This window comes from Jaculus jaculus, chromosome 10 (genome assembly GCF_020740685.1).
Source record: "Jaculus jaculus isolate mJacJac1 chromosome 10, mJacJac1.mat.Y.cur, whole genome shotgun sequence".
In the NCBI taxonomy this organism is placed as follows: Eukaryota; Metazoa; Chordata; class Mammalia; order Rodentia; family Dipodidae; genus Jaculus; species Jaculus jaculus.
This window is the reverse complement of record NC_059111.1, coordinates 94,797,638-94,811,991: the sequence shown is the minus strand read 5'-3', so window position 1 is coordinate 94,811,991 and position 14,354 is coordinate 94,797,638. Positions and strand designations below refer to the sequence as shown.

At 38.9% G+C, this 14,354-nt stretch overlaps 1 protein-coding gene across 1 annotated transcript in view; it reads right to left on the bottom strand.

Moving 5' to 3' along the window:
• The window catches only part of Exoc4 (exocyst complex component 4), a 771,875-nt gene that overhangs the window by 532,332 nt on the left and 225,189 nt on the right, over window positions 1–14,354 (bottom strand). The gene's annotated exons all lie outside the window — the stretch shown is intronic.

Here is a 14,354-nt window from a genome sequence, read left to right as displayed (position 1 = left end):
AATGGCAATGCTACAGCCCCAGCTAAGGCAGAATCTTTCTTGATTTTATTGTAATATTCCTTTGTCTCCCTCCTACTTTGACCTACTTGGCAGAATTCAAAAATATGCTATAAATTTAGGGAAGCAATCTATAATTAGAAGCACACTACCTCATAAATCTAAAATGCTAAACATGAAATGGTGTATATCAAAATTCACTAAAGAAGCATAAATACTTATTCACATGGATGGTTCAAGTACTTAATGATGGCAGAATATGATGCATGAATTAACTTAAGAAACACACCTTATTAGTACATGGATAGTCAATAAAATAAAATAAGTATACCGTCTCCAATAAAGATAATATCAACTAGGGAGAGTGTGGTGGCACACACCTTTAATCCCAGCACTTGGGAGGCACAGATAGGAGGATCGCCAAGAGTTTGAGGCCACCCTGAGACTACATAGTGAATTCCAGGAAGTCTGAGCTAGCATGAGACCCTACCTCAGAAGACCCAAAAAAAAAAAAAAAAAGATAGCATCAACTATTTTAATATAAATTATAAATAATGACAGCTGGAAAGATGGCTCAGAGGTTAAGACGCTTGCCAGCAAAGCCAAAGGACCCAGCTTCAGTTCTCTACAAGATCTACAAGGTGGCATATGCATCTGAAGTTTGTTTGTAGTGACTAGAGGACCTGGCATACCCATTCTCTCTCGATCTGCCCTCCCTCATCTATATAAATAAAATTTAAATATATATATATATATATTAAATTTATTAATAATAGGCATATTATTTAATTCAAATATTTTCCTCACTAGGAAATTAATAGTGCCTTTTTACGATAGTTGATTCTTGCTCTAGTGAATGATGTACTGAGAACTACGTGCATGTGTGTGTATCCCAAGAGGTGTTTTCGTTACATATGTTCACTGATTCTGGTCTCTACTAAGTCTTGCCTCCGGCATTGTGACATGATGCCAGAAATGTCAAATGCCTTAGAGATGCTTTGAGGAGAAAAAAAAAAAAAAAAAGACAAGTGACAGCCCCTCCACCACACTCAAGGTCATGCAGTTAATATGTCAAAGCATGTGGAAACGCTCCCTCCTTCCTTCTTCCTCAAGGCTGTCTTTGCATGCAAAGTGAGTCAGGTTCCTTCAGACTGATGCCTTTACCTTTGACAAAGCCTCTATGAGACAACACCAGCCTCCTCTGCTGCTGCTTTAACTTTCTATGTTCATGCTCAAAACTCCTGGTTCCCTCCATTTATACTGAACAAGAATGATTTAGAAACCATATGACTTTCTTGGATTAACAGAGTATACAAAGTCTATTTTCTTAATATTTCTATTTTACTGATGGAGAAAATGTCTAGGTGTTTTTTTAAAAAAAAATACTGTATTATTGGGCTGGAGAGATGGCTTAGCGGTTAAGCGCTTGCCTGTGAAGCCTAAGGACCCCGGTTCGAGGCTCGGTTCCCCAGGTCCCACGTTAGCCAGATGCACAAGGGGGCGCACGCATCTGGAGTTCGTTTGCAGAGGCTGGAAGCCCTGGCGCGCCCATTCTCTCTCTCCCCCTCTATCTGTCTTTCTCTCTGTGTCTGTCGCTCTCAAATAAATAAATAAATAAATAAATAAATAAATAAATAAATAAATAAATAAAATTTTAAAAAATATTCTTTTTCTATGTTACTCTTGCACATCTTCTCAGTCCTTAAGCCATCATTACTCTGTGCCAGCAAAGCACAGTAAATATAAGTCCCATGTATTTGTGAGCTGAATAATGTTGGGCAAACTACATAACTGTTATGGATCCCATTTTCCTCACCTATTCCAATACCTCCTACAGGATTAAGTGAAATGGTGTGTGTGTGTGTGTGTGTGTGTGTGTGTGTGTGTGTGTGTGTGTGGTACAACACAGGAAGGGTTGTGACTAATATTTGCAACCATCCAGTTACAAAGCTCTGGGGTTCATCTTCTTGCCTATTTCATTTGCAAAGACCTAGCAATCTACAAGATGGGGTGAAAATTTACTACCATAATTCAATGAAGTAACATAAGTAAAGCACCTGACATAAAATCAAAATCAAGACTGGGGACATGGGCTAAACAGGTAAACCCCTTGCTGCACACGCATGAGGAGCTGAGGTTGGACCCCAGCACTCACGTCACGGTGGCATGCTCCAACACACTCCGCACTGGGCCAGCAGAACCAAGATGCTCCCTAGAGCTCACTATCTAAGTAGTCTAGTCGAATGTGTTTAATTCTAGGCTCAACCAGGGACCTTGTATTGAAAAATAAGGTATAAAGCAAATAAGGAAGATACCTGATGCCAGCCTCTCATGTCCAGACCCATACATGCCTGTGCGCACTCACACCCACACAAATGAAATGTATGCATGCACAAATAACACGTGCAAAATTAAAATGAAATGATATGAAAATTTTGAATCTGGGGCTGGAGAGATGGATTAGCTAAGGTGCTTGCCTGACAGCCAGAGGACCCAGGTTTGATTCCCAAAGACCCACACTAGCCAGATGCACAAGATGACGCATGCATCTGGAGTTTGTTTGCAGTGGCTGGAGGCCCTGGCGTGCCCATGTTCTCTCTCTCTCTCCTTCCCTTTCTCATTCCCTCATTTCCTCCCTCTTCCTCTCTGCCTCTCATAAATAAACAAACAAACAAAACTTTCAACACTGAAGTCCCTCCCCACTAAGCCTGAGAGACTTAACCAGCATCTTTCTACCCACCTGATTTTATCCTTTCAATGCAAGAGGGCTTCTCAGTGATGGAGATTTATGGTACTTACACAAACAAATGGCATTTTATTCTAGTTACACAAATAGCATGCAATAATTACACTGTTTTTTTTTAAATAAAAGCACAGTATACACCAGAAGCATAATAAAAAGCCAAAGGAGATGAAAGTAAAAACAGCACAGCTGGTAAAACGTACATCATTCAAAGAATGGAAGGGGGCCAATAGAGTTTTTGAACAAAAACAAGAGAACACTAGGTGGCAATGAAATGGATACTTGAAATTTGGGGAATCAAACATAGCCAGTCCTCTTTGGGATGCCAGGGGAGGCTTGGGTAACACATTCTGTCTTAATGTCCATGCCCAGTGTTCAGAACAATGACAGGGTTCAGCATAGCAAAGAATCTGCACCCACAGCTCGGCATGGTGGTGCACGCCTTTAATCCCAGCACTCGGGAGGCAGAGGTAGGAGGATCACCGTGAGTTCGAGGCCAGCCTGAGACTACAGAATGAAACCCTACCTCAAGAAACCAAAAAAAAAAAAAAGAAGAAGAAGAATCTGTGCCCATAAACTCCACGGTCCCTACAGCCAGGAGTGTAGTGCACATGCAAATCACATGTCTGCTGGTGTTTGGATGAGTAAGTCAACAGGGATTTTTTAAAAAGTAACTTGTGCATCCAGAATCTTTCACCTCCTGCCAACCTTGTATACATTGTCTTTTCTCCTTTTGTTCAGATAAACACGATGGCTCTCGGTAATTTTTTTAATTAACTGACTTGATAATTTAGGCAACCTTAGGGCTGCAGACGACAAGGCTAGGGTACAAAGAGAACCACCTTCCTCTCATGGTTGACACTGCATGTGTTCTGGCTGCCTTGCAACGTTAAATGGAGACTAGCAGGGAAGAAGGAGAGCTTCAGTGGGAGTGAAGGCAAAAGACAGTAACAGGGGTGAATATTACCAAAATACAGCATATGATGTATGGCTCTGAATGAGCTAGCAGGCTCTGCCAGTCAATCTGACGCTGCTTCTTTGTCCAGTGACAATCTGGTTTATGTGAAATTAATGATTCTCTATCACACACAACTTCCTAGCCCTAGGCATCAACTTGAAAGGAAGGAGTAGCCAACATTTATAAATGAGACTCACTTATTTGAGTGATTGGGAAATAAAAGATTGAGGATTTCTGATAAACTGATTGTGCTTTGCTCTATACCATTTGAGAGAAGTAAGAACTACTCAACAACCTAGGTAACAATACTGCATGGGTCTCTCAGGTGAAGAATGATGTAATTATTGAGAAACAGAAAATAATGCACCAACTATGTGTCTCTCCTGACAGAAGTCATTAAGGACACTGTGGCCCAGACCTCTTCAACTGCTATCCTCCTTGGGCATACTGGCTCAAGAAAAATGTTGATCAGGAGTAGAAAACTCTTCCCAAAGGAGACAGGTTTTAATACATGTTCTATGCATAGAACGGATGTGTATGGCATTTGTATGAAAAAGATATTTTACTAAACTATATGGATATTTAGCATTTCTTTCTATTATAAACAAATAAAATCATATTAGTATACCTATAACTTTGTGACCAATAAAAATCACAGACAACTTTATAGCATGCAGTAGTTGCAAATATCCTCAAAATTATACTCAGAATTATCCTCAAAATTATACTACATTGAAATAACACTATTAAGTTTGCTATTATAGTCTGTTATCTGTTATAACAGTATTTCAATAGTTAGTTCCTCTTGAATGCCTACACATTCCTTAACACATTGAATAATATTATTCTGAGGAGTCAGAGGAGTTGATTTTGATGACTTGGAACAAAATTGGATGGGACAACTAAAGCATGCTACAGAAAATCTAGTACAAACTCCATGATGAAAAAGGATTTTCCAAGAAACAATATGCATATCATGTTGAAATTATCAGCAAGTTTGGAAGAAACATTAGCTTGTTATTCTCACTTATAAACTACAAGAGGACCTAAAACAAGGTTAAGGTGGACTATTTTGTCTCAATAGAAATAATTTCCAGTAAGTGGTTTGATCTTCTGGGGAAGGGAAAGGCAGGTCAACATTTTTCTCAGTCCAAACTTCTACATGCCACCACTAAAGGGATTACAATGAAGCTCTCTCAACCCACAGCTTTCACAGCATGGAAGGAGGAACAGACACGTGACTCATGCTGGCCACGTTGGCTCATAACACCTTCAAAAAAGCTATACACCCAAAGCTCTTTCTTTGCAGAGACAGGATTTGCAAATGACCTGACAATAGAACAACACTGTGAAATACCAACCAGATATTAAAACAATCACAAAATAATATTTTATGAAGACCACATAAGTGTGAGTGTATCTCTAAACCTACGATGTATTCTAGAAAGAGTCGATTCTAAGTCAGATACTTTAAAATGCTAAGAAAGGGTCTGGGGAAATGGCTCTGTAGGTAACAGCACTTGCTGTACAAGCATGAAAACTTGTGTTCATTCCCAAGAACCCACATAAAAAGCTGGGGTTGTTGTATAAGCCTGTAACCCCATCACTGAGGAGAGTAGAGACAGAAAGATCACTGGTGATTGTTGAAAATGGGGAGTTCTGGGTTCTAAACCTTTCTTTCCATCTGATTTTTGTTTTTACCTTTAAATTTCCTAAAAGTTGACAATCTTACGCCATGAGTATATAGGATGCTGTGGCAGGTTGAACCCAATAGCTGAAATTTTAACTAAGGGTAAATGATTGTGATCAGTGCAATGCACACACCTTGCTGGCGTCCAGCAGCAGTAGAATGAGGTGGTGATTGAGTTAAACAGCCCTGATCACTTTGACTCAGTCTAAAATGCATGGCTGCCACTCTCTCTCAATTCTCATTGAGTGAACCAGTATGAAAGGAGTTAAAAGCAAACAGGCCATGGATTTTATATGGCCATGTCCAAGATTCCTGGGCAGACAAGCTCCCCTTGCATTCTAGTCAGCCATAAAATGTGACCATTTCAACTTGCGTATGCAAAAATCTTAGCAAGGATATTGCTGAGACAGATTTGTGTGCATTTAAAATGCTCTGGAGTCGAAAGAAAAAAAAGAAAGAAACCCTTTCCCACTAGGAACAAAGAACTTTCTATTTCCACATTCCTCTGTACTATATGCCCCTCCATTTAAACACACACACCCTCACACACACACACACACACACACACACACACGTATAATTCAGTTGAAAACAAAGATAGTACCATATAATTGTGCCCAATGAGCCCAAAATATTAAATTTTTATTTTCAAGTATAGCTTTCATCATTCCATCCTCCAATGTGGAATATATGATAATATATGATTTGTTATTCAGAAGAAGAAAAGTCCCATGCAAAATAAATGACTTCGATTGCCTTATAAATAAAACATGGATAAATGTCTTGGTAAAATAAATTAAAGGAGCATTTGTATTTGATCACTCCATCATATTACTGTCTTTATCTACAAGCAGAAGAAGCTATTGTTATGTATTTCCTGAAACTCATTCTATGTAAAGTCTATAATGGAGAAAAATGTTATGGCTCAAACTCAAACAAATAACACACATTATGCACCGTAGAGAGACTCAAAGCACATTAAAGGAACAGCTGAGGAATGAGGGCTTATATCCACAGGCCTACACCTGGAGATTGGTTGGTATGTTTGTTTTAGAAGAACTTTAGCAAGCTTTATGATTTAAAAAAAAAAAATTTGCTTAGGAATGAAGGCACATCGATATACATTTCACTTTTAATCCTTAAAATTTACTAACTACAGAAAAGGAGAAACATACGCCCTGATGATACACCTTTGATGACATTGTTTTAATGAACAGGAATCAAAATAAATGCTAAAAGCACAACTAAATCTACTCCATGACTGTTGTATCATTCAAGACATGGATATATAAGGAATAGAACCGGCGTAAATCACCAAAAATGAGTATATCATGCTGTGCCTTTGAAGGTAAAATTCTAGATCATCTTTCGCCTTTCCCATTAATGTCGAAATGCACTGAGAGCAGAACAGAGTTCAAAAATCTATAGAAATAAAAGATAGCAAACAAATACATTCATATTTTTATAATGCCTAAAATATGGCCTTTTCTGTTGTTTAAAAGAGATCATTGTTAAGTGAACACAACAAAAACATTTGTAGTGAAATAAATCATGAAACAAAAACCTTTGCGTGAGTGCATGATGGGAACAGTGATAGACAAACATAAACTCTTAATAAAACCAACACGACAAAAACAAGGGAAAAAAGAAAAACAACTTCTAAGAATGCCAATCTTTCAACTATGTTTTCACAGTACCAGAAAACAATTCTGGAAGAACATTCTTAAAAGATGGCAAGTAAGTGTACCCAGAACAATAAAAGTTAAAGCCCAATTCATATAAGTGTCATTTTGAAAATGGATAAACACTGCCATTTCCAGTGGCCAATATCAAACAAACTCAGTTTACTACCCAGAGTCTATAATGTGCACTTACAAGCCCAGAAGGGTCAACATCCCACGGAACAGTCTTTTCTTTATTTTATACATCATCACCAACAGTAATCACCCTGCACCAGAAGCTTATTTCCCATCACACTAGTGCACTTTGAAATTCACACTTGGTTGGTTTTATGGCTAAACAAGGAAAAGCAAATATGACACTCCAAAGTCTTCACTCTTGATGAGCTTGGAGGGAAGAAAGACACAGAGAAAGTGAACAGGAGAGAGAGAAAAGAGGAACAGATAAAGGAGATAACAAGAGAGAAGGGAAGAGCAGTAAGAGAAAGTGACATGAGACAGGAGGAGTAAAGGAGGGTTTGATCAAATAGAAAGGTAAGAAATTAAAACTGGCACTGGAAAGATCTCTCTAATGTTTAATTTTACTTTATAGTAAAAACTAATATTTTTGTTATATGCAAATTATGATGTAACTTCAATAGCCATTTATTTTTTATTATTTTATTTTTATTTATTTACTTATTTAAGTGAGGGGAGCAGACAGAAAGAGAGAGAGTGGGTGTGTCAGGGCTTCCAGCCACTGAAAATGAACTCTAGAGGCAGGTACCACCTTGTGCATCTGGCTTACGTGGGTACTGGGAAATGGAACCTGAGCCCTTAGGTTTCACAGCCAAGTGCCTTAACCTCTAAGCCATCTCTCCAGCCCAGCCATTTGCTTTTAATTGAAAAATATAGTTTCTCTTTCAAAACATTTTACCTCCCCAAAATTGAATGCAACCTGCATATTTATTCAATAGTTTGTGCACTTTTCTCCACTGTTCCAAAATCTGTTAAGTTAACCAACAGTCAATTTGGTCTACATTTTAGATCTTGGTAAACAAGGGCCTCAAATCCCTTCACTCATAGTTAGACATTTACTAAGCTCCATCTTGGCTAATTTTTGTTTGGTTGGATTTTTTTTTTTTTTTTTTTCCGAGGTAGGGTCTCACTCTAGCTCAGGCTGACCTGGAATTCACTCTGTAGTCTCAGGGTGGCCTTGAACTCACAGTTATCCTCCTAACTTTACCTCCTGAATGCTGGGATTAAAGGCGCCACCATGCACAGCTCTTGGTTAAATTTTTGTTGTTCATGAAAATACCAAAATATAAGAAGCATACATGTAGCAACAAATATATTATGCCCACAGAGTTTTCCATTGTATAAAGGATATAATATTGGATCACACATAATCCACATCCTCATGTAGAAGTCAGGGTTTTCACATGATTGTACTCAGTAACTAGCATCCCTAAGTTCTTGTGTCAGGGTTTTGAGGTTAGCTAATTAGCTTAAATCATCTCATTTTACTTTATTTTAAATGCTTTTATATTTTCATTAAGAACTTGGAACTTCTTAGTATCATACTGTCTCTATGAACAGTTTCTAAATCTAATTAGAAAGCCCTACAATAACAGTTTAAATACCCTTTATCTGAGAATGTAGTTCTGTCATAGAGAATGTGCTTACAATACCTGAAACAGTGAGTTTCACCCCCAGACATTATTATTTTTTTATTATTCAGACACTGAAGAAGTATGTATTATTGGCCAGAGGCACTTCTGTGTAAAAATTTTCTAGAACATCATTCTAGGACTAGGTTAATTATAAAATAACCATGGAAAGCTGAAAATATAGCTCAGTGGTAGAGTGCTTGTCTAGGATGAGCTCTGCCCTGAGTTTTATCCCCAGAATCAAAAGAAAGAAAAGTGCAATATGACTCTGAGTTGACATAAGAATTAATTATGTTGATTTCTCATAAGCAGAGTCAATATATTACCCACTGAATGAGAGACAATTTTTGCCAGCTATACAATTGATAAATGCCGAATTTCTAGAATCTAGAAAGAACTCAGAAATCTAAACAATAAAAAAAAAAACCAATCAAACTAAAAAATTCAAACAGCCCACTCACAAAATGGGGCAGAGAACTCAATAGGGAGTTCTCAGAGGAATAAATACAAATGGAAAACACACACTTAAGAAAATGTTCAACATCCCTAACCATCAGGGAAATGTAAATTGAAACAACTATGAGATTCCACCTTACTCCAGTAAGGATAATAAACATTAAAAACCAAATGAAAACAAATGTTGGCAAGGACGTGGAGAAATAGGAACACTCATTCACTGTTGGTGGGAATATAAACTGATACAACCACTATGGAAATCAATATGGAGACTCCTAAAAAGGTTGAGTCTAGAGTTACCAACAGACCCAGTTATTCTCAACCATGTTTATAGCTGCTCAATTCATAATAGCTAAGAACTGGAATCAATCCAGGTGCCCATCATAGGATGAATGAATAGCCAAGATGTGGTATATCTACATGATGAATTCTACTCAGCAGTAAGAAAAAAATGATACAATGAAATTCATACAAAAATGGTTGAACAGATCATACTCGGCAAACTCACACAATCACAGAAAGACAATCATCACATGGTCTCACTCATTTTTGGTTCCCAACCTGGATCATCCCAAGTTACTGGCATACCTAATAAGCATTTCAAGGCCCGTATGATAGGGAGGGTAGAGCTTGAGGGGAGGGGAGGGTGGAAGAGGACACAAAAATGAACCCAAATGGAACATACCACAGAACCCTAGATTCTGGAAGATAGACTAGAAGGTTGAACCCTCAACAGGGCCTTAGGGGGAGCACTTGAATTGAAGGGCCCTGGAGGGGGTGAGATGAAGCCTAACCTTAAATTTCTATTTCTTTTTTTTTTTTTTTTTTTTCTCTACTTTCTTTCTTTTCCCTTGGTGCTCACCTACAGCTCCCAGTACCAGGATGTGGTTAAAACCCACAATGAGCTGTTGATCAGAGAGACCTACAAGGTTTCCCAAACCAAGACAGACTTCTGTCAGAGCACTTGATTACCCCCCAGAAGTTAATGGTAAGACCCTACTGCCAAAGGCATCATGTTGTCCGAATGGAACCTGGACAGACCTGGCTGGAATCCAGAAGGGAGCCAGTCCCAGACAGCCCGTTTAGAGTTAGAAGGTGCTACATGAACTAATGGGGAAAAGTGCCCAACATCTGTCCAAGCAACTCGAGGTCTAAGCTACTCAGAAGCAACCAACCAGACATGATGCTCATCCAAGTGCAATAGTGGCACACAGCCATGGAGGGTAACCAACTGCTCTTAGATTGGCCTACAGATCCGCTCAGTGGAAAGGAACCCATATCTGGAACTGGGAAACAAGTCAGAATCATATCCACATAATGAGTTTGCTTTCCAATATCAAGTTCCCACTAATCTTGGGCTACAAAAGGGTTTATACCCATTAAATTCTCTCTCAATTAATAATGGGTATCCCATTTAACCAGTGCCGACTTCATTTTCTGTTGGAGAATCTGCTTCTCTTTTTCAGATGGGAGCAAGACCTGAGGAAATAAATGACGCATTGTGCTTCACCATGGCCCCAGCTGAAACCACAGAGTAATTGGGGAAATGCACATAAGTGCTGCTTTCTCTGAGAAACTGGTATAAGCACAATGGTAAAGGAGATAGACACTGAGGACACTCAATACCTACCAAACCAGAGATACAGAGGCACCTAAGAGCCCATCACTGAAGTAGACTTAAAATGCACCTAACATGGTCCAGGGAATTTTGCAGAAGCGGGGACAGAAAGACTGTTAGAGCCGCAAGTTGGGAAATTATGCACAGAGACACTGCCTCTTCCCCATAACTAATCGCTGCCCCCGCAATGTACAACCCACAATCCTCATGGGGATAACCTGCATCCCCAATAAGGAGGGTCCCTTAGGAGAAGGATCAGGGATGAGGGAAAGTGTGGTACCAACATACACTGTTTACATACTAAGTATACCCATAACTTTATTTCACATCTTCCTAATCCATTCAGATATTCTACATTATAATCTGCCATTAAACTGTCAAATATAATACAAATATGTGAATCACTCTGGAAAGAGGAAGTGTGAAAATCCTTCCCCAGCATGGAATTTATTTGAAGGGCATACTAGGTGGAGAAGTCCACTTGAAAATATGGATATAGTCCACTGAAATTACAAAGAAGAGCTTGTTTCTGCATCCTATCTTGAATATAGTCGACAAGCACTGACTGCACAGTGAGTAAGCCGAGACGTTAGCAGTAGTTAATGCAATTAAATTGTACACAATCACAAAATCATAGCAATTAAAACTCCCACAGAGAAATGTGGGAAGTCACCCAGGCTAATCATTTATAACATTTTTACATTATTTAAAAGAATCCAGCCACAGAACATCAAGCTTTTATTATACCATCAACCAATTAGAGAAAAATCTGAACACACTAATGTAATCTGCAATCTTATCAGATTCTTAGAAGACTCAGAATGAGAATGGACTCTCTTACTAATTTAGCAGGTAGTAAGTTTATCAGCTCCTGCTTATAGAAAGTAGAAAGAAGATACAGAATGAAATTCTTGGTGTTGCATTAGAAAACTTTTCATGGTTCTGGTTCACTTCATATCATTATAACATGCCATTTCCAGTGACTATCTTATTAATGGCTGCAGAAGTCATGTAATTTGCTGGGCATGGTGGCGCACGCCTTTAATCCCAGCACTTGGGAGACAGAGAAGTAGGAGGATCGCCGTGAGTTCGAGGCCACCCTGGGACTCCATAGTGAATTCCAGGTCAGCCCGGGCCAGAGTGAGACCCTGCCTCAAATAAATAAATAAGTAAATAAATAAATAAATAAATAAATAAATGTCATATAATTTGAATTTCAGGAGCTAGCAGGCAAGAGCAGACTATAAAACAATTAAAATAAGCCTAAAGTTGTTTAGGTACACTACACTCAGAGAGAAAGGTAGCGAAATCAAAGTTTACATATGGTACTGGAAAGCAAAAACCAAAAATTTGGTTTTGCCCTCTGGGTATCCTCAAGACCTCTTTTAGAAGAGTTTTTGTTGGGCTGGAGAGATGGCTTAGCGGTTAACCGCTTGCCTGTGAAGCCTAAGGACCCCGGTTCGAGGCTCGGTTCCCCAGTCCCATGTTAGCCAGATGCACAAGGGGGCGCACGCGTCTGGAGTTTGTTTGCAGAGGCTGGAAGCCCTGGCGTGCCCATTCTCTCTCTCTCCCTCTATCTGTCTCTCAAATAAATAAATAAATAAATAATTTAAAAAAAAGAATAGTTTTTGTTGCTGTTGTTATTCAAATTTGCTAATAATAAAAACGACTTTGACTCTAGAAACCTTAGGCATCCACCAAATTGTCCTTCCCCTAATTTATTCTAGTTATTCCTCAAGTGTCATTCTTTAACAAAATAAAGGCTTTTCTTTCAGCTAATCTTAACTGTTTCCATTCGTTCTTAATTGAAAAACTCAACAACCACCGACCATTTACCACACATAAAGTCCATCTGCTTCAATCCCTAATCTGAGTCTCCCAGTCAATTGATTGGAACCTTGAGTTTTCAACCTCACATTTCACTGGCAAATACACTCACCTATGGGCTAATAAATTCCAAATTCTATAAATCACATTGGAATAATCCTAAGAAAACATTTTTTTTAATTCCTACACTATTTCTGCTAGGGTAGCATATCCTTAAAAATTCAAGTATTTCCAAAGTGAGGAATGGCTCAGAGGCTGCAGGGCAATGAGATCTTCCCCAACAAAAATTTCAATAATTAATTATCAGCATAATTAATAGCTAAATGTATCTACATATCTTTGTATAATTGTATAAACTTAAGTATATCATTATTAAGTATTAAGATACTGAAAAATAAACTCAATCCTTTCCAATCATCACCAGCACATTTCTAAACAGCTTTCATTCCCATCCATCACCGTCCACATATGGTGAGCACACAGCCAATGGCAGAGAGCAGAACGCAGCCAGGGCAGCAGACAAAGCTGAAGGAGAATAGAAGAAAGCTAGCTTTGTAGAGGCCGTTTTAGTTAAAAATTGAAGCCCAAGGAGAACCAAGAGATGTCGCCCCACATGCCACTGCACCCGGGCACAAGAATGAAACTTTTGCCAGGAATAGAACTCACATATGATCAAGACTGATCTATGGCATCTCCTGCAGCCTTCCAAATCTACGAGCCAAGTGGGTCTTCCCCTTGCACACCTGAATCTGACTCTATTAAGGCTGTGGTCTTCCAGTTCCCCACCCACCTCAACCGTTGCATGTGTGTGGGTCTTTCTGGATTCCCTCTCATCTCTACTCCAACACACATTGAGTTTGGCCTCTGCCTTCACACAACCTAGCTGGGTGGGGGTGGGAGAACACAGCAATGTTTCCTGATCTGAACTTTTCTGCTTGCCTCTGTTTTATAGTTTGGAATAATTTCCCACTTAGATTACTTGCATGATTTTCTTTTGGTCTCCAATCTACCACGTGCCTACTTCCCTTACCCTCCAGACTTAGCATGCGGGTGCTCTCATCAACTCCTGGCTGTCCATCTGTGTAATTTTTTTAAGCTCCAGTAACCATAAGTATAAAATTCCCTTTATTACTCATTTTTCCTCTGAGTCTCCTGGTCTCTGCTTTGATATCTGCCCTCTCATTTTTCCTTGAACCTCTCAAAATTTGTCCTCTTAACTTTGCTACATGGAAAAATGCATGGTAGATGTCAAGCAAGTTCTTCCTAAGTCGACTTACACATGAGGATCTGCAGCCTTTAAGCAGGTGGCTGACACTGAACGCATACTACGACTGTATGATAGATACTGGAATATTCAAATGCTATGTGATGGCAGGCAGGACATCACTATAAGAGCAAATATGAAAACACTGCAGTGGGGAGATGAATGAGTTACTCTAAACTATGGACAAGGTGTGTTTACTTAAAATTCTTGGAATCTAATGAGTAAAGAAGAGACATATTTGAATATGCACTGGACAGAGTGGGCTAAAACAGAAGATAAATTGTTCTGCTATTTCTCAACTTAATTCAGCTATCTAAATTAGGAAGAAAGAGGGTGAAAATATTTTCCAGAACAAATGGATTTTTATTAAGTTGCATCTCCCTAGAGAACACCAATTACACTAATCACAGAATACACTTAGGTTTACAGCAGGTCTGGACTGCCTTACTTCTTATCTTGGGGCACCTTGCTTG